At 37.5% G+C, this 17,165-nt stretch overlaps 1 protein-coding gene across 3 annotated transcripts in view; it reads left to right on the forward strand.

Moving 5' to 3' along the window:
* The first annotated feature begins 12,455 nt into the window (after positions 1 to 12,455).
* The window catches only part of sertad2b (SERTA domain containing 2b), a 41,724-nt gene continuing 37,014 nt past the window's right edge, over positions 12,456 to 17,165 (forward strand). For 2 of the 3 annotated variants that reach the window (XM_041250916.1, XM_041250918.1), the window contains exon 1: positions 12,456 to 13,119. The gene's annotated coding sequence lies outside the window, so the exon portion shown is untranslated. The remainder of the gene's footprint in view (positions 13,120 to 17,165) is intronic. The other variant, XM_041250920.1, reaches the window with a different exon arrangement.

A 17,165-nucleotide genomic window follows, 5' to 3' on the forward strand; every position in this document is an offset into this window, starting at 1 on the left:
TTAAACTGACTTTTCTAATCATGAAGATCAACAACCGGCTCCACAATGCCATCTACAGGCACTGCTGATAATGCATCTCCAGCTGCAGTATCCCTGATCCTCCACAGACATTTGCAAATGCAGTCAATACATGGCGCTCTATCTGCAGAGTCAAGTAATTATTTTCCAGCTGTTGCTGCATTCTTCTATTAGACTTGTTGACTGGAGCAGAACAAAGTTTATTTACAGTACTGTGTAAAAGTTTTAGGCAGGTGTGAAGAAATGCTGTAAAGTAAGAATGCTTTCAAAAATAGACATGTTAATAGATTATATTTATCAATTAACTAAATGCAAAGTGAGTGAACAGAAGAAAAATCTAAATCAAATCCATATTTGGTGTGACCACCCTTTGCCTTCAAAACAGCATCAATTCTTCTAGGTACACTTGCACAAAGTCAGGGATTTTGTAGGCATATAGTCAGGTGTATGATTAAACAATTATACCAAACAGGTGCTAATGATCATCAATTCAATATGTAGGTTGAAACACAATCATTAACTGAAACAGAAACAGCTCTGTAGGAGGAATAAAACTGGGTGACGAACAGCCAAACTCAGCTAACAAGGTGAGGTTGCTGAAGACAGTTTACTGTCAAAAGTCATACACCATGGCAAGATTGAGCACAGCAACAAGACACAAGGTAGTTATACTGCATCACCAAGGTCTCTCCCAGGCAGACATTTCAAGGCAGACAGGGGTTTCCAGATGTGCTGTCCAAGCTCTTTTGACGAAGCACAAAGAAACGGGCAACGTTGAGGACCGTAGACGCAGTGGTTGGCCATGGAAACTTACTGCAGCAGATGAAAGATACATCATGCTTACTTCCTTTCACAATCAGAAGATGTCCAGCAATGCCATCAGCTCAGAATTAGCAGAAAACAGTGGGACCCTGGTACACCCATCTAATGTCCAGAGAAGTCTGGTCAGAAGTGGCCTTCATGGAAGACTTGCGGCCAAAAAGCCATTCCTCCGACGTGGAAACATGGCCAAGCGACTCAACTATGCACAAAAACATAGGAACTGGGGTGCAGAAAAATGACAGCAGGTGCACTGGGCTGATGAGTCAAAATTTGAAATATTTGGTTGTAGCAGAAGGCAGTTTGTTTGCCGAAGGGCGGAGAGCGGTACACGAATGAATGTCTGCAGGCAACAGTGAAGCATGGTGGAGGTTCTTTGCAAGTTTGGGGTTGCATTTCTGTAAATGGAGTTGGGGATTTGGTCAGAATTAATGGTCTCCTCAATGCTGAGAAGTACAGGCAGATACTTATCCATCATGCAGTACCATCAGGGAGGCATCTGATTGGCCCCAAATTTATTCTGCAGCATGATAACGACCCCAAACATACAGCGAAAGTCATTAAAAACTGTCTTCAGCGTAAAGAAGAACAAGGAGTCCTGGAAGTGATGGTATGGCCCCCACAGAGCCCTGATCTCAACATCGTCGAGTCTGTCTGGGATTACATGAAGAGAGAGAAGCAACTGAGGCTGCCTAAATCCACAGAAGACCTGTGGTTAGTTCTCCAAGATGTTTGGGCCAACCTACCTGCCGAGTTCCTTCAAAAACTGTGTGCAAGTGTACCTAGAAGAATTGATGCTGTTTTGAAGGCAAAGGGTGGTCACACCAAATATTGATTTGATGTAGATTTTTCTTCTGTTCACTCACTTTGTATTTTGTTAATTGATAAATATAATCTATTAACATGTCTATTTTTTAAAGCATTCTTACTTTACAGCATTGTTTCACACCTGCCTAAAACTTTTGCTCAATACTGTATGTCATATGATGAAATAAAGAGAGGCATTAAAAAGTGATGGCAAGTGCATTAACAGTCAGAGAGTTCTGGTGGCCTCATTTCTGCTCTGTTTAGCTTTGACCCATCAATCAAAGTTAGCACTTAACTGAAAATATGCCAGGTCAAAGGTCATTTTATTTTAATTATATTTAAATAACCTTTTTTTTTCATGAGGAAATTAGTCATTCTATCTTGTTTTAGGTTCTGTTCCTTCAATATTATTCATTAGTCATTCAGCAGATGCTTTTATCCAAAGGGACTTACCGAGACCAGAGAGTGAACTATGCATTACAACTGCTGCTGCAGAGTCACTTACAATAGGACCTCGGTCTTATGTCTCATCCGATTGGGGCAGCATCATTTTTATCTATATCTGTCTTTACCTGTCCTTGAGCTTACCTGGAGATCCTAACTGCCATCACTGAACAGCTTCATTCAATTCAAGCCGCATGACAATTTGACCTTACAGCTCTTATTCAGTGTTATACTTACGAATGATTGCAAATACCTAAACAAAATGTCAATAACTAATTAAAATGACTTCTGAAACAACTTACTCTATTATAATACAATACACAAGACCAAATAGAATATATAGAAACCCACCTCAAGGTGCTGCACTGTATTGGCAGCTGACTGCCCAAAGAAAGCTACAAACTTAGAGCAATTTCAATTTCAGACCGTTGCTTGAACACTTTTTTGAGTCACTGTAGATACAATAGCCATGGTGAGCCAATTGTTCATAATGCTAATTGTAATTTTGTATTTACAGGAAATAAAAACAAATATTGTTTTATTTATTGAATTGCTGCCCAGTAACCAAACAAACTTTGATATCCCCAAAACTGTTCTACCCTGTTGCAAGCTTTACAACAGACAAGGAAAGTAAACTACACAACATGTTTGTTCAGGGATTGTTCCAAAGACACATCAGCAGTTTTTTTTTTGTGTCTGCTTAAGAGTTAAGAAGTCAGTCATGTTTGTTTTTTTGTTATTGTTGTTTTGAATTTCTCAGTTGTCTTAGGAGTGGAAACTGAGACATTGATTGACTTCAATCAGACTTTTGTGACCTATGTTCAGTCTTGCAAATCCATTTCGAAAACAATGAAACACAAAGCTACACTTTTTTGTTCCAACACTTGAGACCTCATGGCGCTTTGTCTGAACAGTGTGGGTTTATAGAGAGGAGGGAGAGAGAGAGAGAGAGAGAGAGAGAGAGAGAGAGAGAGAGAGAGAGAGAGAGAGAGAGAGAGAGAGAGAGAGAGAGAGAGAGATGGATGAAAGTAAGGAAAAGAAACAACAATTGCTGCTCGTGCTGAAAGGACCAGCACAATACTTGTGTGGTGTCAGGGTTTCTGTTCAAAACTTGTTTTGTGTAAACTTTTACTTTTGGCTGTGAGCTGTGTTTTTGTCTGCCTTTTTGATTTATTTTTGTATAATAAATACGCACAGCAGAACATCAACCCGCAATACTTGTCAGTGTCAACTTCCTGGTCTGAGGATGTCAACACTCTGCCATCTTGTCAGACCAATATCGTAATTACTCTCAGGAGTGGCTACGTAAACACTGATTGATGCTTTATTTAAGCCCTCATGAACGATTAGGTAGAAGTAAAGACAAGTGGACAAAAAGTACAGTCATCTAAGCCAATTTATTAACAATCCAATCCAATGAAGCAATGTCACGCCTCCATTTCCAGTACCTCCGTTACACAAATGCTTTAACTTTCTTTCGTTCAACCTTTTCAATAATAACCTCTTCCTGCTCTTTACCTTTGGTCTCTTCTAGTTCTTTAAAACTGCCTTTAGTCTCTTCTTCATTTGCTATCCTTTCTTCCTCTTTCCTTTTCTGCTCTCCTTCAGGCTTTTTCTTTTTGATCTGCTTTGCTCTCACAATTACAATTTTCTCCTCCATGGCAAGCTCTTCAAGGTTCCTATTTCCCTCATTCCATTTCTTCCTGCTTTCCCTTCCCCCTTTGTTCTGCTCTTCCTCTCCTACTCCTTTTGGTATTCCTTTCTTTCTCTTCCACTTTCTGCCCTTTTTCTTCAGTTTTTCACCTCCCCTTTTCTTCTTTCTTCCACAACAAAATAAATGTTCCATTTTTAATTCTTTGGAAATGTTTTAGAGAATTGTTGCTGCTATTGGTGTTACTATCGGGTTTGATTCATCACTACAGCAGCTAAAGCTCAGCACTGCTTTATATGAAAACCCTCCCCTTTGTGACATCACTAGCAGATGTGATGGTTCATGATACTAATGACATCATAAACAGAGTGCCTGATGTCCCCAATTGACATCACCATTAAAGATTTTCCAGGATTTACTTGGCATAAAAACAAAATATTTAATATTACTTTTATTTTCAAAATGAATTACAAAATGACAAACATTTTGCATGTCACCATAATGGATCATAGTTACTGAAATGCAACAGAATTAATCAATTTTAATCAACAAATGGCCACTGAATTATATGTCAGATACTGAAATAATCAGTATTTCTTAAAGGGTACATAAGGACCTTTTTATTTTATTGTGCTACGTACGTACATGTTCCCATGTGTTGCTACAACTGTTTACGTAAGGTGTGTATTGTTTTAAATTGAATTTTTTTACATTTTCTACCACTTTTTTAAACTTTTACGTTGCATTCCCTGCCTCAAGATGGCTTCCCATGTACCCGCATGGACCTCACAAAACTACATTTTCCCTCATCCTCCTGCTCACATATGCAACTGAGATGGATTTACCAGTGAGCAGGAGGATGATGTAGTTCTGAAAGGGCTATACGGGTACTTGGGAAGCCATCTTGAGGCAGGGAATGCAAAACAAAAAGTTTTTAAAAAGTGGTCAAAATGTAAAAAAATAATAATAAAACAATACACACACGTTACGTAAACAGTTGTAGCATCACATGGGAACATAACACAAAAAAATAAAAAGGTCCTTATGTACCCTTTAATAACCCGGAAGTCCAAAAAAGCACTACCAAAACACTGTCAAACAATCAAACACATATCCCACTTACTTTACTGACATTTAAGAGCAAGTCATTCTCCTACCACTGGGTGACACTGTTGATTATTTTTTGTTCTCACATGTGTCCATGTTTGGCATTTGACTCTTTAACAGCTAGTGTCTCCTGCTTTATTTTACACTTTGGTAAGATAGTATCAGAAGAACTACACCTGCAGTTAGAAAGTGTTTCAAATTAAAGTACACTCCATAGTAAACAGAATTTTGGTAAGGATTCATTTTAGTCCCCATATTTGGTCCTCATATTTGATTATACATTTATAAAGGCATCATAGTGCAAAGCAACTTTTATTATATAAGTTATGTTATTACATTGCATTACTTTGTCTATGAGAAATATGGAGGCGCTAGAACAATTTCTATAGTGGGGGTGCTGAAAGCCATTGAATAAAACTGTAACCCCTGCATATGATGGAAGCCATGCAGAGCCAGGGGTGCTACCACACCCCCAGCACTCCTATTTCCAGCATCCCTGGAATGATGCATTGTGGTTTAAGTCACTGGAGAAACACATATGATCTCAGGGCTTTAAAATTCTATAGGTATAATTGCCACGTGGTGTATCCCAAACAACTCCTACTGTGGCCTGTAGGGTGCACCGTTGTGTCCAGCACAGATAAAAAATCCTGACCTTGGAACACTTTCTTTATCCAAACTGTACCATGTTGTTTTTATCAAAGGATAGCAGGATATGGAATGAATGTAAATGGTGGAGAGATTCAACTGGTTATGTAATCTTGATTATCAATACTGGGCTTATCCCTCTGTGGAAAAAAGAGGAGGACTTCAGTTCTGCACAGCTCAAACCGGTTTATGAGAACCACCAAATAAAAATACTAATGTAGTCCTAGACATTTACTTCTGCCCGCTCAAGTGCTTCATTAAAGCTGTGATCCAGAACTGATTTAAACCCTGGCATCTTAATACACACCTCAGTAATAATGCCTGTCACCGCTGGAACTGAGCAAGAAAAGATAACTATGGTCCAAATAAAGGTTTTAAAAAAAGTCTAACCTTTCATTACGAGAACAATCTTCTTGCAAGTCCCTTGTCATTGCTTAGGTTCCCAATACCTTATTTTCTTTTGAATTGGGTGAAACCTTTTTTTTTCTAGCCTACTGCCACCACCTAATCACAACCGATACCTGTGCACAGCTAAGGGAATTTAAAAGGACCCTGATTGGAGGGCATTCGGTGGTATGAATTTGTACTGTGGTCAACCAGTAAAAAGTGCCTGTACTGCTATTGTAAACAGTTTGCATTTTGAATGGATAGCTTTAGTTGCCCTTTTTAATGTTTTGCTCTCCTGTTCCATTTTTTTTTTTAAAAGCGAGACATTTTATCAGAAAGTCACCCGAGTGGTAGTGCCCTGCAATGGTGCTCTTCGATTGGGGAAGAAAGTTCTGAGGTTTTTAATGAGAAATAAGTGTTTTCTTAATGCCTTGGGTTTTAACCCATTTGAGGTGCTGGCATGAAAATCGTAGGGGGCAAAACGACTTGCTTCCAGAATAACAACAGTGGACAAAACTTAACAAAACAATGTCAGACAAGGCCAGGTCAAGACACATGTTTTCACATCCTTACTAAATATCTTGTGAGATTCAGAAGAGCAGGTTTTTTGATTTTAGGACCTACAATCCTTGTTTCTTCCAGTTAAGTGCATTCATGGTCCCAATAAACTTACAGTTTGTTATTTATAATAAAAAATACCAAAATATATAAGGACATCTCATATGTTCAAATACCATTGTGCAAACCCAAACTTTTCTTATGAGACATGTCTTATATGAGTAAGCCTCACCAAAATATTCACCAATTCAGTTATAGGTATACAGGTGCAAAAATAGACATTGTGTGCACTCACCACAGATTATTTTGAAGATGTTAACAATTGGAAAAGGAGTTCCAGTCAAGATGCAAACCGTGATAGCGACTTTAAACCATTTTAAGGTTTTAAGACAAATGAAAATGCCTTTCTTTTATTCTGGAAAATAATATTTAGTTGTATTAATTCCAGTAAATCAGTTCATGCAGTATTTTTTTTGGTCATAAAAAAAAAGAAATGAAAACTTCAAGCCTTTCCTTCAGAAACAGCAGTGACAGCATAATTGCATAACACATGAAGACAGATATTTGGTCTGTTGACAGCACTTTTATTCTATGCACTGCCTTTTAAGACTGACAGTCTTTCTCGGGTGTCTGGAGACATTTAACACTGAAACATTTCAGTTTCCAAATTCAAGTGGGTTCACTGTTTAATCTGACTGGGTAGGGTTTGTCCAATAAATCTACTATCCTGATACAATCACAAATATGTTTTTATTGTTGATTTAATTGACATTGGACAATCATTATTATATATTTGTTTCCCTGTTCATTTGTCACTACAAAACAGGTTTTGCTGAATTAAAATACATTAAAAGAAAGCAGGTCTACAATTTGATATCTTCATATATACTGTAAATCTTGTGATAAGTGATTAAGAAAGTTGAGAAAATGATTGGTAAAAAGGGATTACCTTACCTGTTGCCAACTTTTTTGCAAGTCCCTTGTGATTCTTCCGTGCAGCAGAATATTTAGGGGTTTCATTAGATTTAAATGGGCAATAAATGCCCCACCCCAATCATTCTTCGTTCTCAAAAAAATTGAAACATTTTGAAGTACCATTGCACTTGTGACTCAGTTTGCTTATTAAAATCAATCTCACATATTGGAAGAGTGGACAATTGTCTAATCAGGGATACCAAGATATTTTATAAGCAAGAGGTCTGATGTATGGTAGGCCAGGATTTATACTGCTGGATAAAGAATTTTAAGATATTTGAACTCGTTAGTAGAACTGGCCTCAGAAGCTCAGCGCACGGCGGTAACAATAAATTCTAGAACTTTGTCATATTGTTGGCAACCCATGTGTGGAATTTCCCCTCCCTCCCACACCCCCACAATGTATACTGTCCTCTGCGCTGTGCAGTGTGTCACACCCTGAGAACTAAAGCCAAGGCCAGGAAAAAAGAGTTTGGATGTCAGTAATATCATAATGGGTTGGGCTTTTGTAAGAAAAATAAAGTATATCATTCATTTTAAACAGGTTTTTAACAAAGACATTCAAATTGCTCTTCTTTAGCACATGTGGCTGTTACATAAGTCTCTTTTTTTTGCAAAATATGCATATTTCCAGTGGAAGAACTTAGCCCTCTATTTCCTGTTTTGTTACACAGCTGTAGCTTGTAACTAAAGATCCTGCAGAGCACTTAAGTGAGCAGTGGGCCAGAATCAGTAGGGTTTTACCTACAAAATGCCCTATATATTACTCTGTAACCGGAAAGATATACAGTGCCTCAGTTACTGTTCTACAGCAAAAGATACAAAGAAACAACACCACCATTTTCTCCAACATTGCAAAAAAAAATTTCTCTAGCCCACACTAATTGTCACCCGCAGAGTATTAAAGCATTTAGGCTATCTTTCTCATTTTCATTACATGAGAGTAGCTGTTGATTACTTCATGATAATATTGGACTCAGCTTTCGCCAAGATAAAGTGAAATAGTAGTGATGGGGACCAATTAAGATGTAGCTTCGCTGTGATATATGAGTCTTCAGTGTATTTCCTCCGCCAGGGTTTCCTATTGGCCTGGTGTTGATGGCTAAAATGTAATGCTGGCTCCAGGGATCAGCCTATTCGTGGTCTCCCTGGTCCATCAGAACACACAACAGTTGCAATGCTGGCTCCAGAGATAAACCAAAGTGTGGCTTCCCTAGCTCCTCGGCATGGCAACCGTCTGGAATGGGCTGGGTGGGGCACTTCACAGGGGTCATCAAGTGGGCACCTCCCGTTTTCTGTGTTTCATTGACTAGCCCATGACACCTCAGGAAAGCTTGTCAGTGATGCTGGCGTCCCAGCACCTCCCCTCCAAACCCCACACAACCCAGCCCAGGTTACTTACCTTAGCCATCCATTCCTTTTTATTGATGCTAACTTCCTCCATCACTTGCATTATCCATCCATTCCTTTTCATTGATGTTAACTTTATCTGTCACCTCTCTTCTGAGGTCCCCAATCAGCTTCTTTCTTCCTCAGTCAGAGCCAGTTGCTATTTCTCTCTGCCTTCTCGGATAGAGCCGTCACTTTACGTCGCAATTCCTGTCCACTGAATCCAAGATGGGTCATGGAGTGTGCAACGAAACCAGACAACCCACCTCTACTGGATAGAAACAGACTCTCCACCCCTGTTGCTCCACCAAAGTGCTTATCTCAGCATACCGGAGTTTCTTCCTCTCGTACACCTCATCCACTGAATCCTCTCATGGCACTGTTAGCGCCACCAGGAGAATAAGATGTGCTGAGACTGACCGCAGGACAGTGTCAGGTCGAAGGGTAGTTATAGCAATCTCAGGTGAGAAAATAAGGCACTGGCCAACATTTGCTGCATTCTCCAATCTCTAGCAGCTTTCATTGTTCCCGGCAAACCTTAGTTCTAATAACCTTTCATGCTGGCTGCTATCCTGGATGTAGGAATGTCGTTCTCTGTGCATCAGCTATTGCTGATATTGGTGGCGAGCTGTTGATCTTATTACACCGTTCCTCCAATACTAATGTTAAGCCACATTCTCCCATCTCATCCATTCTCCCTGCCTAGCCTGGGACACCACCTTGACACACCTCATCTTCTCCTCCTGCTTTTGCACTTCAGTGACTACCAACTTCTTCCTTTCAGCTGGAGTTGCTTTGTGCTATCCTCAGAGCTGAACTGAGACCAAAGCATCCTCTTCCCTGTTTTACTTGCCCCAAGATATCATTGATATGAAGGGCAGCCTTTGCATCTTCCACCACATCCTTTTTTCTTGTCCACCTGCTACCAGTTCTCACTACAGGTGCTACCTCCCTTACACGCTTGTCATGAGATTCCATCTTTGTCACTTCCAACCGAATCTTAACACACTTGAATTCCTCAGTTAGAGTTTCAGCTTTCCTTTACCATAAGATGCAACTTGCAGCCATTCCTTAATGTATGAACTAATCAAGTCTTCCGGTCTCTCTACCGTTGACAGGGAAACCTCATACACAGTAAGCCCTAAGACTTTACCGGCTTGACAGGAGAAATAATGTGTCAGATATCAAAGTGGATATGAGAATGGCAGTGATGAAGCCAATTTGCTTGAAAACATTAAAAGCAGATCGGACATTTCCATCAGTGGATTTAAAAAATGTGGAATTGATGATGCAATCAGAAGCCCAGAGGCAGTGTAAACTACCTGCTACTGTAGGACTGTTCTTTTTTATGTTAAGCATTTTTGTGTTCTGTGATCGTTCTAGTGTGTTATGTTGTGAACCATAGTTTTAAAACTGAGAGACAGCAAATGCTTATCATAAACATTTACTGGTTCTTAAAATTAAGGGCCACATAAGAACGATAAGTACTGTAACTGTTAGAAGGCCTTCTTTGTTGTTCTCCAACTATACATTAATTTAAAATAAACATTTATGCTGACACCTCCAGGCAGGGGTTGGCAACTTGTCCGTACACGGTCCCGATGTCCGTTTCAAGAGCCGTGGCAGTAAATACATCATACATACACAAGCATATAATTGTACTGTATATAACTTCTGTTTTGTCTGTCCGTGGACAGCATGTTATTTTCTTTCAGTGCCCGTCACCCCTGCCTCTAGGCATGTCAACGTTTATAGCTGGTGCTGTGCATCTGACTGGTGCCTTTTAAGCATGCATATTTTTGGATGAAGTCCGCTGCCATCATGTAATGTATGTTATTTATCAGCTTACTATGTAGTAAGCGTTGGCCACAATCGGTAAACTGTAATTTACAGTGTTAAGTTTGCTCTTATTACAATGGATCAGTGGCTGGTTTGTGCAAAAAAAAACAAAAAACAACAAAAAAAAAAATAACAACAAAACAAAACAGCAGTGACATACATCTGTATGTGTGTGTGTGTGTGTGTGTGTGTGTGTGTGTGTGTGTGTGTGTGTGTGTGTGTGTGTGTGTGTGTGACAAGAGGAAGGGGGGGCACTGCCAAAAAATTTCGAGAACCACTTCTCTACATGGTAAAGACCAGTGGAGAACTGGTTCAACCTGCTAAGATTCTAACTTCGAGAAACTGTTAATTAGTGGTAAACTTTGGAGTTGAAAAACAAGAACTGCAAGCTCCTTAAGTAGGCCATCAACTAACCTTGTTATAGTATTGGGTATGCTGAAGAACTCAAATCAAAATCATTGATTTCATCACTAGCTATACCTATTGAAACTGCTTTTGTCTACAACAGGTCTATTTCCTTCTATCAGCTGTCTCTCCAAGCTGTCACATGGTTTTTCCCTCATCGCCAGCTGCACTATTTATAGCTGCCACAGCATTTATTCCAGATCTTCCTGATTTTCATTACATGAGAGTAGCTGTTATTTACTTTGTGCCAATGTTGGACCCAGCTTTTTTTATGTTGGGTCAACACTTTTAACAAGCCAAAAGTGCCTTAGTATTTTCCTCCTAAGCATATAACCAATCTCATTTTAGACAAGGAAAAACATTATTACAGAACCTGTTTAAATTAAACTTTGCCATGGCACATGGTAATTAGTCGATTTCAGTAAGTTCAGACCATCTGGATTGTGATGTTTGCAGTTTTAGTCCTGTAATTCAGCAATGTTCTGTATAATGTTTAATGAGTCACCCTGTATGTATAAATATTGGTGAAAGATAAATAAATGCAGAACAATTGGAGGAGGAACATTTGTTTCCCATTGAACCCCACATAAAACCTGAATCATGAAATATATTGGTATCCCCGAAAATACAGTGTTTTCTCTACAGTACTACAATGTGTGAGAGGAAAAGTGGTATGGCTCAATTATATTGAAGTTAAAACATGATTTAAAATAATTGGGATTATCGTGGTAATTTGAATTTGATGATCCACTAAAAAGCTCTAACGTGACCATACATTTTAGGTTGTTGTCATTGTGATCCTTTTCTTTCAAAGGTAGAATTTATACCTCATTAGTGAGTTCTTTGTCATTTTTAGATTCATCAGGGTATTTTGCAATAAACATGAAAGCAGCTAAATTAATTTATAGTCAAAGCTGATTGTTTTGTTGCATTATTTTCCAGTAGCCCGGTTGATTAATTATTGCCACACATAATATTTTCAAAATCAAATAAACCTGGCTTAAATTACTTTTTTTTGTTTGTAAAAAATATCAACATTTGTAAAATTAAGTACCTGTTATTCTTGTTCCTTAATTCTAGTATAGGGAAAAATGTTGGACCCCATTTTTGACACTGTAGTTTTTTTTTTTTTTTTTTTTATATTTCCAAAGTTAATTTCAGTTACTACCCTGAACTAATATAAGATGCATATTCCAAATACAGTAGATACAGTGCAAGGAATGTCGATGTAACTTTAAAAGCAGAATTCAAAGTACATTACATTTTTTTTTTTTTTTTTTTTTTTTTTTTTTTTTAGCTTTGTCTTACAAAACAAAAAAAGGCACAATCATCTTTATTATTTGACTGATGTGTGCACAGTGCAGATTTTTATACGAACGTGAAAAATAAAAATAGATATTGTAGCTAATAGGTTTTTAATACCACCGGTACCCCTCTCTCCCTCAAAATTATAACGAAGCAGCCAGCCCACCGTGTTCCTTCACCCACCCACATGCGTTTGCGTCACTATAGCTATGGCTGGTGTGGGGTTAGTCATGTTTTTTGGCTGGATATAAACCACATATGTCTTTAAATAACTACGTTCATTCTCTCATAATCGCCAACAGCAGCGGCGATTTATGTATTGGTTTGTCCCTCTTATTGAGCTAGGATTTGAATTCGTTTTTTTTTTTTTTTTTGTCTGTAGGATGCTCAGAGCGCACTTTTCGATTGGTCATTTTTTCGTGAGTAGGCAGGAGCTGCTGCAGTGACTAAGCCCTCGAGTCACTGCACGATCCATCAATCAAATTAAATGTCTTGTGCTTGCAGGCTGCGCTGCTGTTTCCACTGTCTGATATACATGGCTGTTTGTCTGGACTTGTTACATTGTAGAAACACGAGCAAGCGGTTCCACTGTTAAAATTAGCGACAAGTGATGGGATAGAGCGGGACTTTTTAAAATTATATATTTTCTAAATCAGACATTGATATATCAGTTGATGTTTTATGTATTTAGTCTCTGGTTTTTAACAGTTCAATGTTTCTTTTTTAATAATCTCGTGTTGGACTGGACTCGAGTTCCTCAAGAAAGGGTAAGTCTTGTTTACTGAGGTGGCCCTTAGATGATAACACCCATGTGTGGGTTAACATTGTATTTGGACTGTGTGTGTGTGTGTGTGTGTGTGTGTGTGTGTGTGTGTGTGTGTGTGTGTGTGTGTGTGTGTATGTGTGCTAGTATTTAAAATGTTTGAAGATACTATTTTTTCTTTTTTTTTTTTTTTTTTTACTGGTTTAAACACCTATACAACTTTGGCTCACCAAAGACTATCACATAGCCCTAGTTAAACGTCAATTTCCTGAACCGTCTCAAAGATTGCGAAATATGCTCAGCAGTGGGTTTTATTCGTTGTAGGAAAAATTCACATACGAAGCTCGTACCACACTGAGCACTTGTCGAAATCCATGCAATAAGACAACCAAACATGCGTTTTTGTTCTTGTCAAAAGAGTTGCTTGGGTGCTATCCTATAACCGGGTTTTATTGGGATAGACTTTTTTTTTCTTCAACATATATGATTATTTTGCAGTTTCCTTTGATGTTTTATGTTTGCAGTTGCTACACCAGAGTCAAACGCAAGAAAATGAAATAATGTATGTTAACGAGATACAGTACGTAATGTGTCGTTATGGAACTCGTGTTCCAGTTTGACTACGATTATGCACTAGTGAAACTAGGCACATTTATAGAAACTTTTTTTTTTTTTTGTCTTTATGCATCGTTTTCAATGTTCGAGTTAGACAGTTATAGGATTCTGTCTTGTGGACTATTGTTTGGTACATTTGTTACTGTATGTATACTTTCTTCCATTTATTTGGTGGGTGTAACAAAAAAAATGCATATTATTATTATTATTATTATTATTATTATTATTATTATTATTATTATTATTATTATTATTGTTTGTTGTTGTTGTTGTTATTTACATTAGATTTATTTTTAAACCATTAATAAATAGCCAAATAACTCTAAAGGTAAAATGCACCATTCTGTTGTAAAATCGATTTTACATAGCCACATTATAACCTATTTTTATATCAGCTATGCACTTCCTGACAGTATAATCTGTATACTAGGACCAGTATTATTATTTTTTTTTTTTTTTCTTGGCTTACATTTACATCAATAACCTCATTCTGCTGCTGCCAGTAACAGGACCTTGACTGTTTTGGGGGCTTGTGTTGTGCTGTGTTGTGTTAGACAAAGTATTTAAATGGTTGTATGCCTGTGATCAGGTAGTTTCTAGTTTCTCACCAAAATCATTTGCTGGAAATGATTCTCCAAAAGAAAATATATACCTTGAGGCTGTGGACAACATTAAAAATAAAAGCAATATTTTGTACAAAAAAAAAAAAATTGATTATCCATTTATTTTATCTTACATATTATTATGATTTGGAGCTTAACTTTTTTGTAGTGTTCATTTCAACACACTTGTTTGATTTCGGTATTGTTAAACCATTGTTATTAATCCAAATTAGTGGACACTGTACTGTCCTTCTGAAAAATCAAGGTGTTTTCCAAAACTGTACAGATGGATTGCAGTGAAAGTACTTCAGTAGTAATGCCCTTTCATACCACTATTATCAAAAGCAGCTTGATATTTAGTTTTATAGGATTTAACTCGTCTCTCCGATACTAGTCAGTTTCCAAAGATTTTGTAAAACTTTGCATCAATTAGTAACAAACAATTGAGAGACATGTACACCATACACATTGAGACATGCACCCTCAATGTAACTTGGCGTGTTTTGGTTTGTAGTTGTAAAGTAGGTGTAAATAAAGAAATGCAAAGTTTACACTGGAGCAAAGTCACATATCCAGTCCAATATGATTCAACTACACTAGCAAATGCCATTAGTTGGCATAAGACATTTATAGCTCGTCGTCCCAAAAGAAGGTAGCAGGAGCAATAGCAACAGCAATTAGTTATATATATATATATATATAAGTCCAAACAGATACATATTCAATTGCGCGTGGCGTGCTACTATATATATATATATATATATATTTTTTTTTTTTTTTTTTTTTTTCTCTATATTAATAGATGTCGTTTTTGCAATACTCCAACTAGCTTGCACGACTGTTAATAGATCGTCTTTGCATTTCCATAGCACACTCCAACTGGAGCTTGCACTGGCGATCATGTTACAGCCTGTGGATAAAAACCGCAGGCGACTCATTCCCTAGCTATGCTGTGACAGCGCTGGACCTCCTGAAGCACATTCTCTTTATTTGACACAATAATATAACAAGACGAGGGAGAACAACAGAAATGTTAGCAAGAGAAGTGAAAGTGCTTTGTATGTTGCTACAAGAGGATTTACTAGGACAGTTAAAAATAGAAATGTGTGTAAACTACTGCTTTTGCTCAGCTGGTCGTGTACTGTAGGTGTGAATGAAATTTAACAAGTGCCAGCAAATATCCACCATGTTGTAGTTGTCAACATGAAACATGAGTGATTATAGAAACTGTCAAGTGCATTCATTGCTGCAGTGTCATCAGTAAAGTTGCATTTGGTGCAACTTTTGACTCCACAGTTGCACCATTTATTGTTCTGCAAGAAGAAAAATACCTGTTGATGTTACTGAATCTATATTTAGTATAGTTTCAGTTTTGTAACATTTCCTTTAAATTCACACCACTAAACTGTTTTTTTTTTTATCCTGCAGCTTTAATACATGCCTGAGTAATTATTAATTGCCTGTGATTTGTATTTAAATGTGTTTAAACAATGATTAAAACTAGGGAAGACATGTTGTTTTATGTGCTCATATTGTATGTACCATGAAACCCAGCCTTGTTCCATATACATGAGTTATTATAGAGAAGAGTGCATTGTTTCTTGTATTAGTATTGCCACTTTGTTTCCCTGGATCTTCCTGCTTGAGATATAGTTGTCCCTGGATTTCAGCATGATCCAGGGGCAACTATATAAATCAGAATTTCAGATGTAGTAATTTTAATTTATTAGGCGTATTAGTGAAATGACCATGTGCCAGGATTTTCAGCAATCATGTTCCTGCTGAATTTACTCTGAACTGATCACACTATTAATCAGTCTCACCTGAGTTTGTCAGGTTATTTGGAATTCCACTAAGGGAGGAGCACATTTGTTTGTATCCACTTAACTTGGCATTGGACCATTATTAATAAGAGTTTTGTAAGTGTGTGACGACTGTAAGCTACTTCATTCTCCCAGTATTCATCAACCCCTGGAATTCATATACAAATGCAGATTGATTGATTGAATTACTATTAGATGATTAGTTATCAGAAATTTAAATAAAACTAATTGTGTGGGAATGTAACTTTTGTGTAATGTGTATTACTGTCTCTGTAATGGTTTAGTGTACAGTGTAGCAGTATAGCCCATGTGAATGAGCATAATTTAAACAGATCCCCAAACGGCAGTCTGCAACCATGTGTTCACAACATAATGAACACCATTACTCAGTTTTTTTCCCTTGGTATGTAAATTGTTTTAATTTAATACAGCACTTGGCGGTTTGGAATATTATCAAGGCATTTAAATAAAAAAATGCTCAATTATGTCATGATAGATTATTAATTAGAGCTGAGTCTTCCAAGGCTAAAGGCATCATTTAAAGTCAAGCATTGACTCAAGATAAAGAGGCTGTGAAGTGGGAAGTTATCCTATGAGAAACCCACACAACATGCCACAAAATACAGTGAATCCAAAATTAACCGGTCAGCAAGGGAATATTTGTGGCAGCTTAAGTGCCACTATATTACGGTGATAATACTATATATATATATATATATATATATATATATATATATATATATATATATATATATATATACACACACACACACACACACACACACACACACACACACATATACACATACAGTGCCTATAGAAAGTCTACACCCCCTTAAACTTTTTTCACATTTTGTTGTGTCATGCATTTAAGTGAGGATTTTTTTCCACTTATCTACACACCATACTCCACACTGTTAAGGGGAAAAAAGTTGTATATTAAAAATACAAAACTGAAAGGTCATAATTGGACAAGTCTCCACCCCCCTGAGTTAATACGTGGTGGAAGC

The sequence above is a fragment of the Polyodon spathula genome, chromosome 5 (assembly GCF_017654505.1).
Source record: "Polyodon spathula isolate WHYD16114869_AA chromosome 5, ASM1765450v1, whole genome shotgun sequence".
NCBI classification, from domain to species: domain Eukaryota; kingdom Metazoa; phylum Chordata; class Actinopteri; order Acipenseriformes; family Polyodontidae; genus Polyodon; species Polyodon spathula.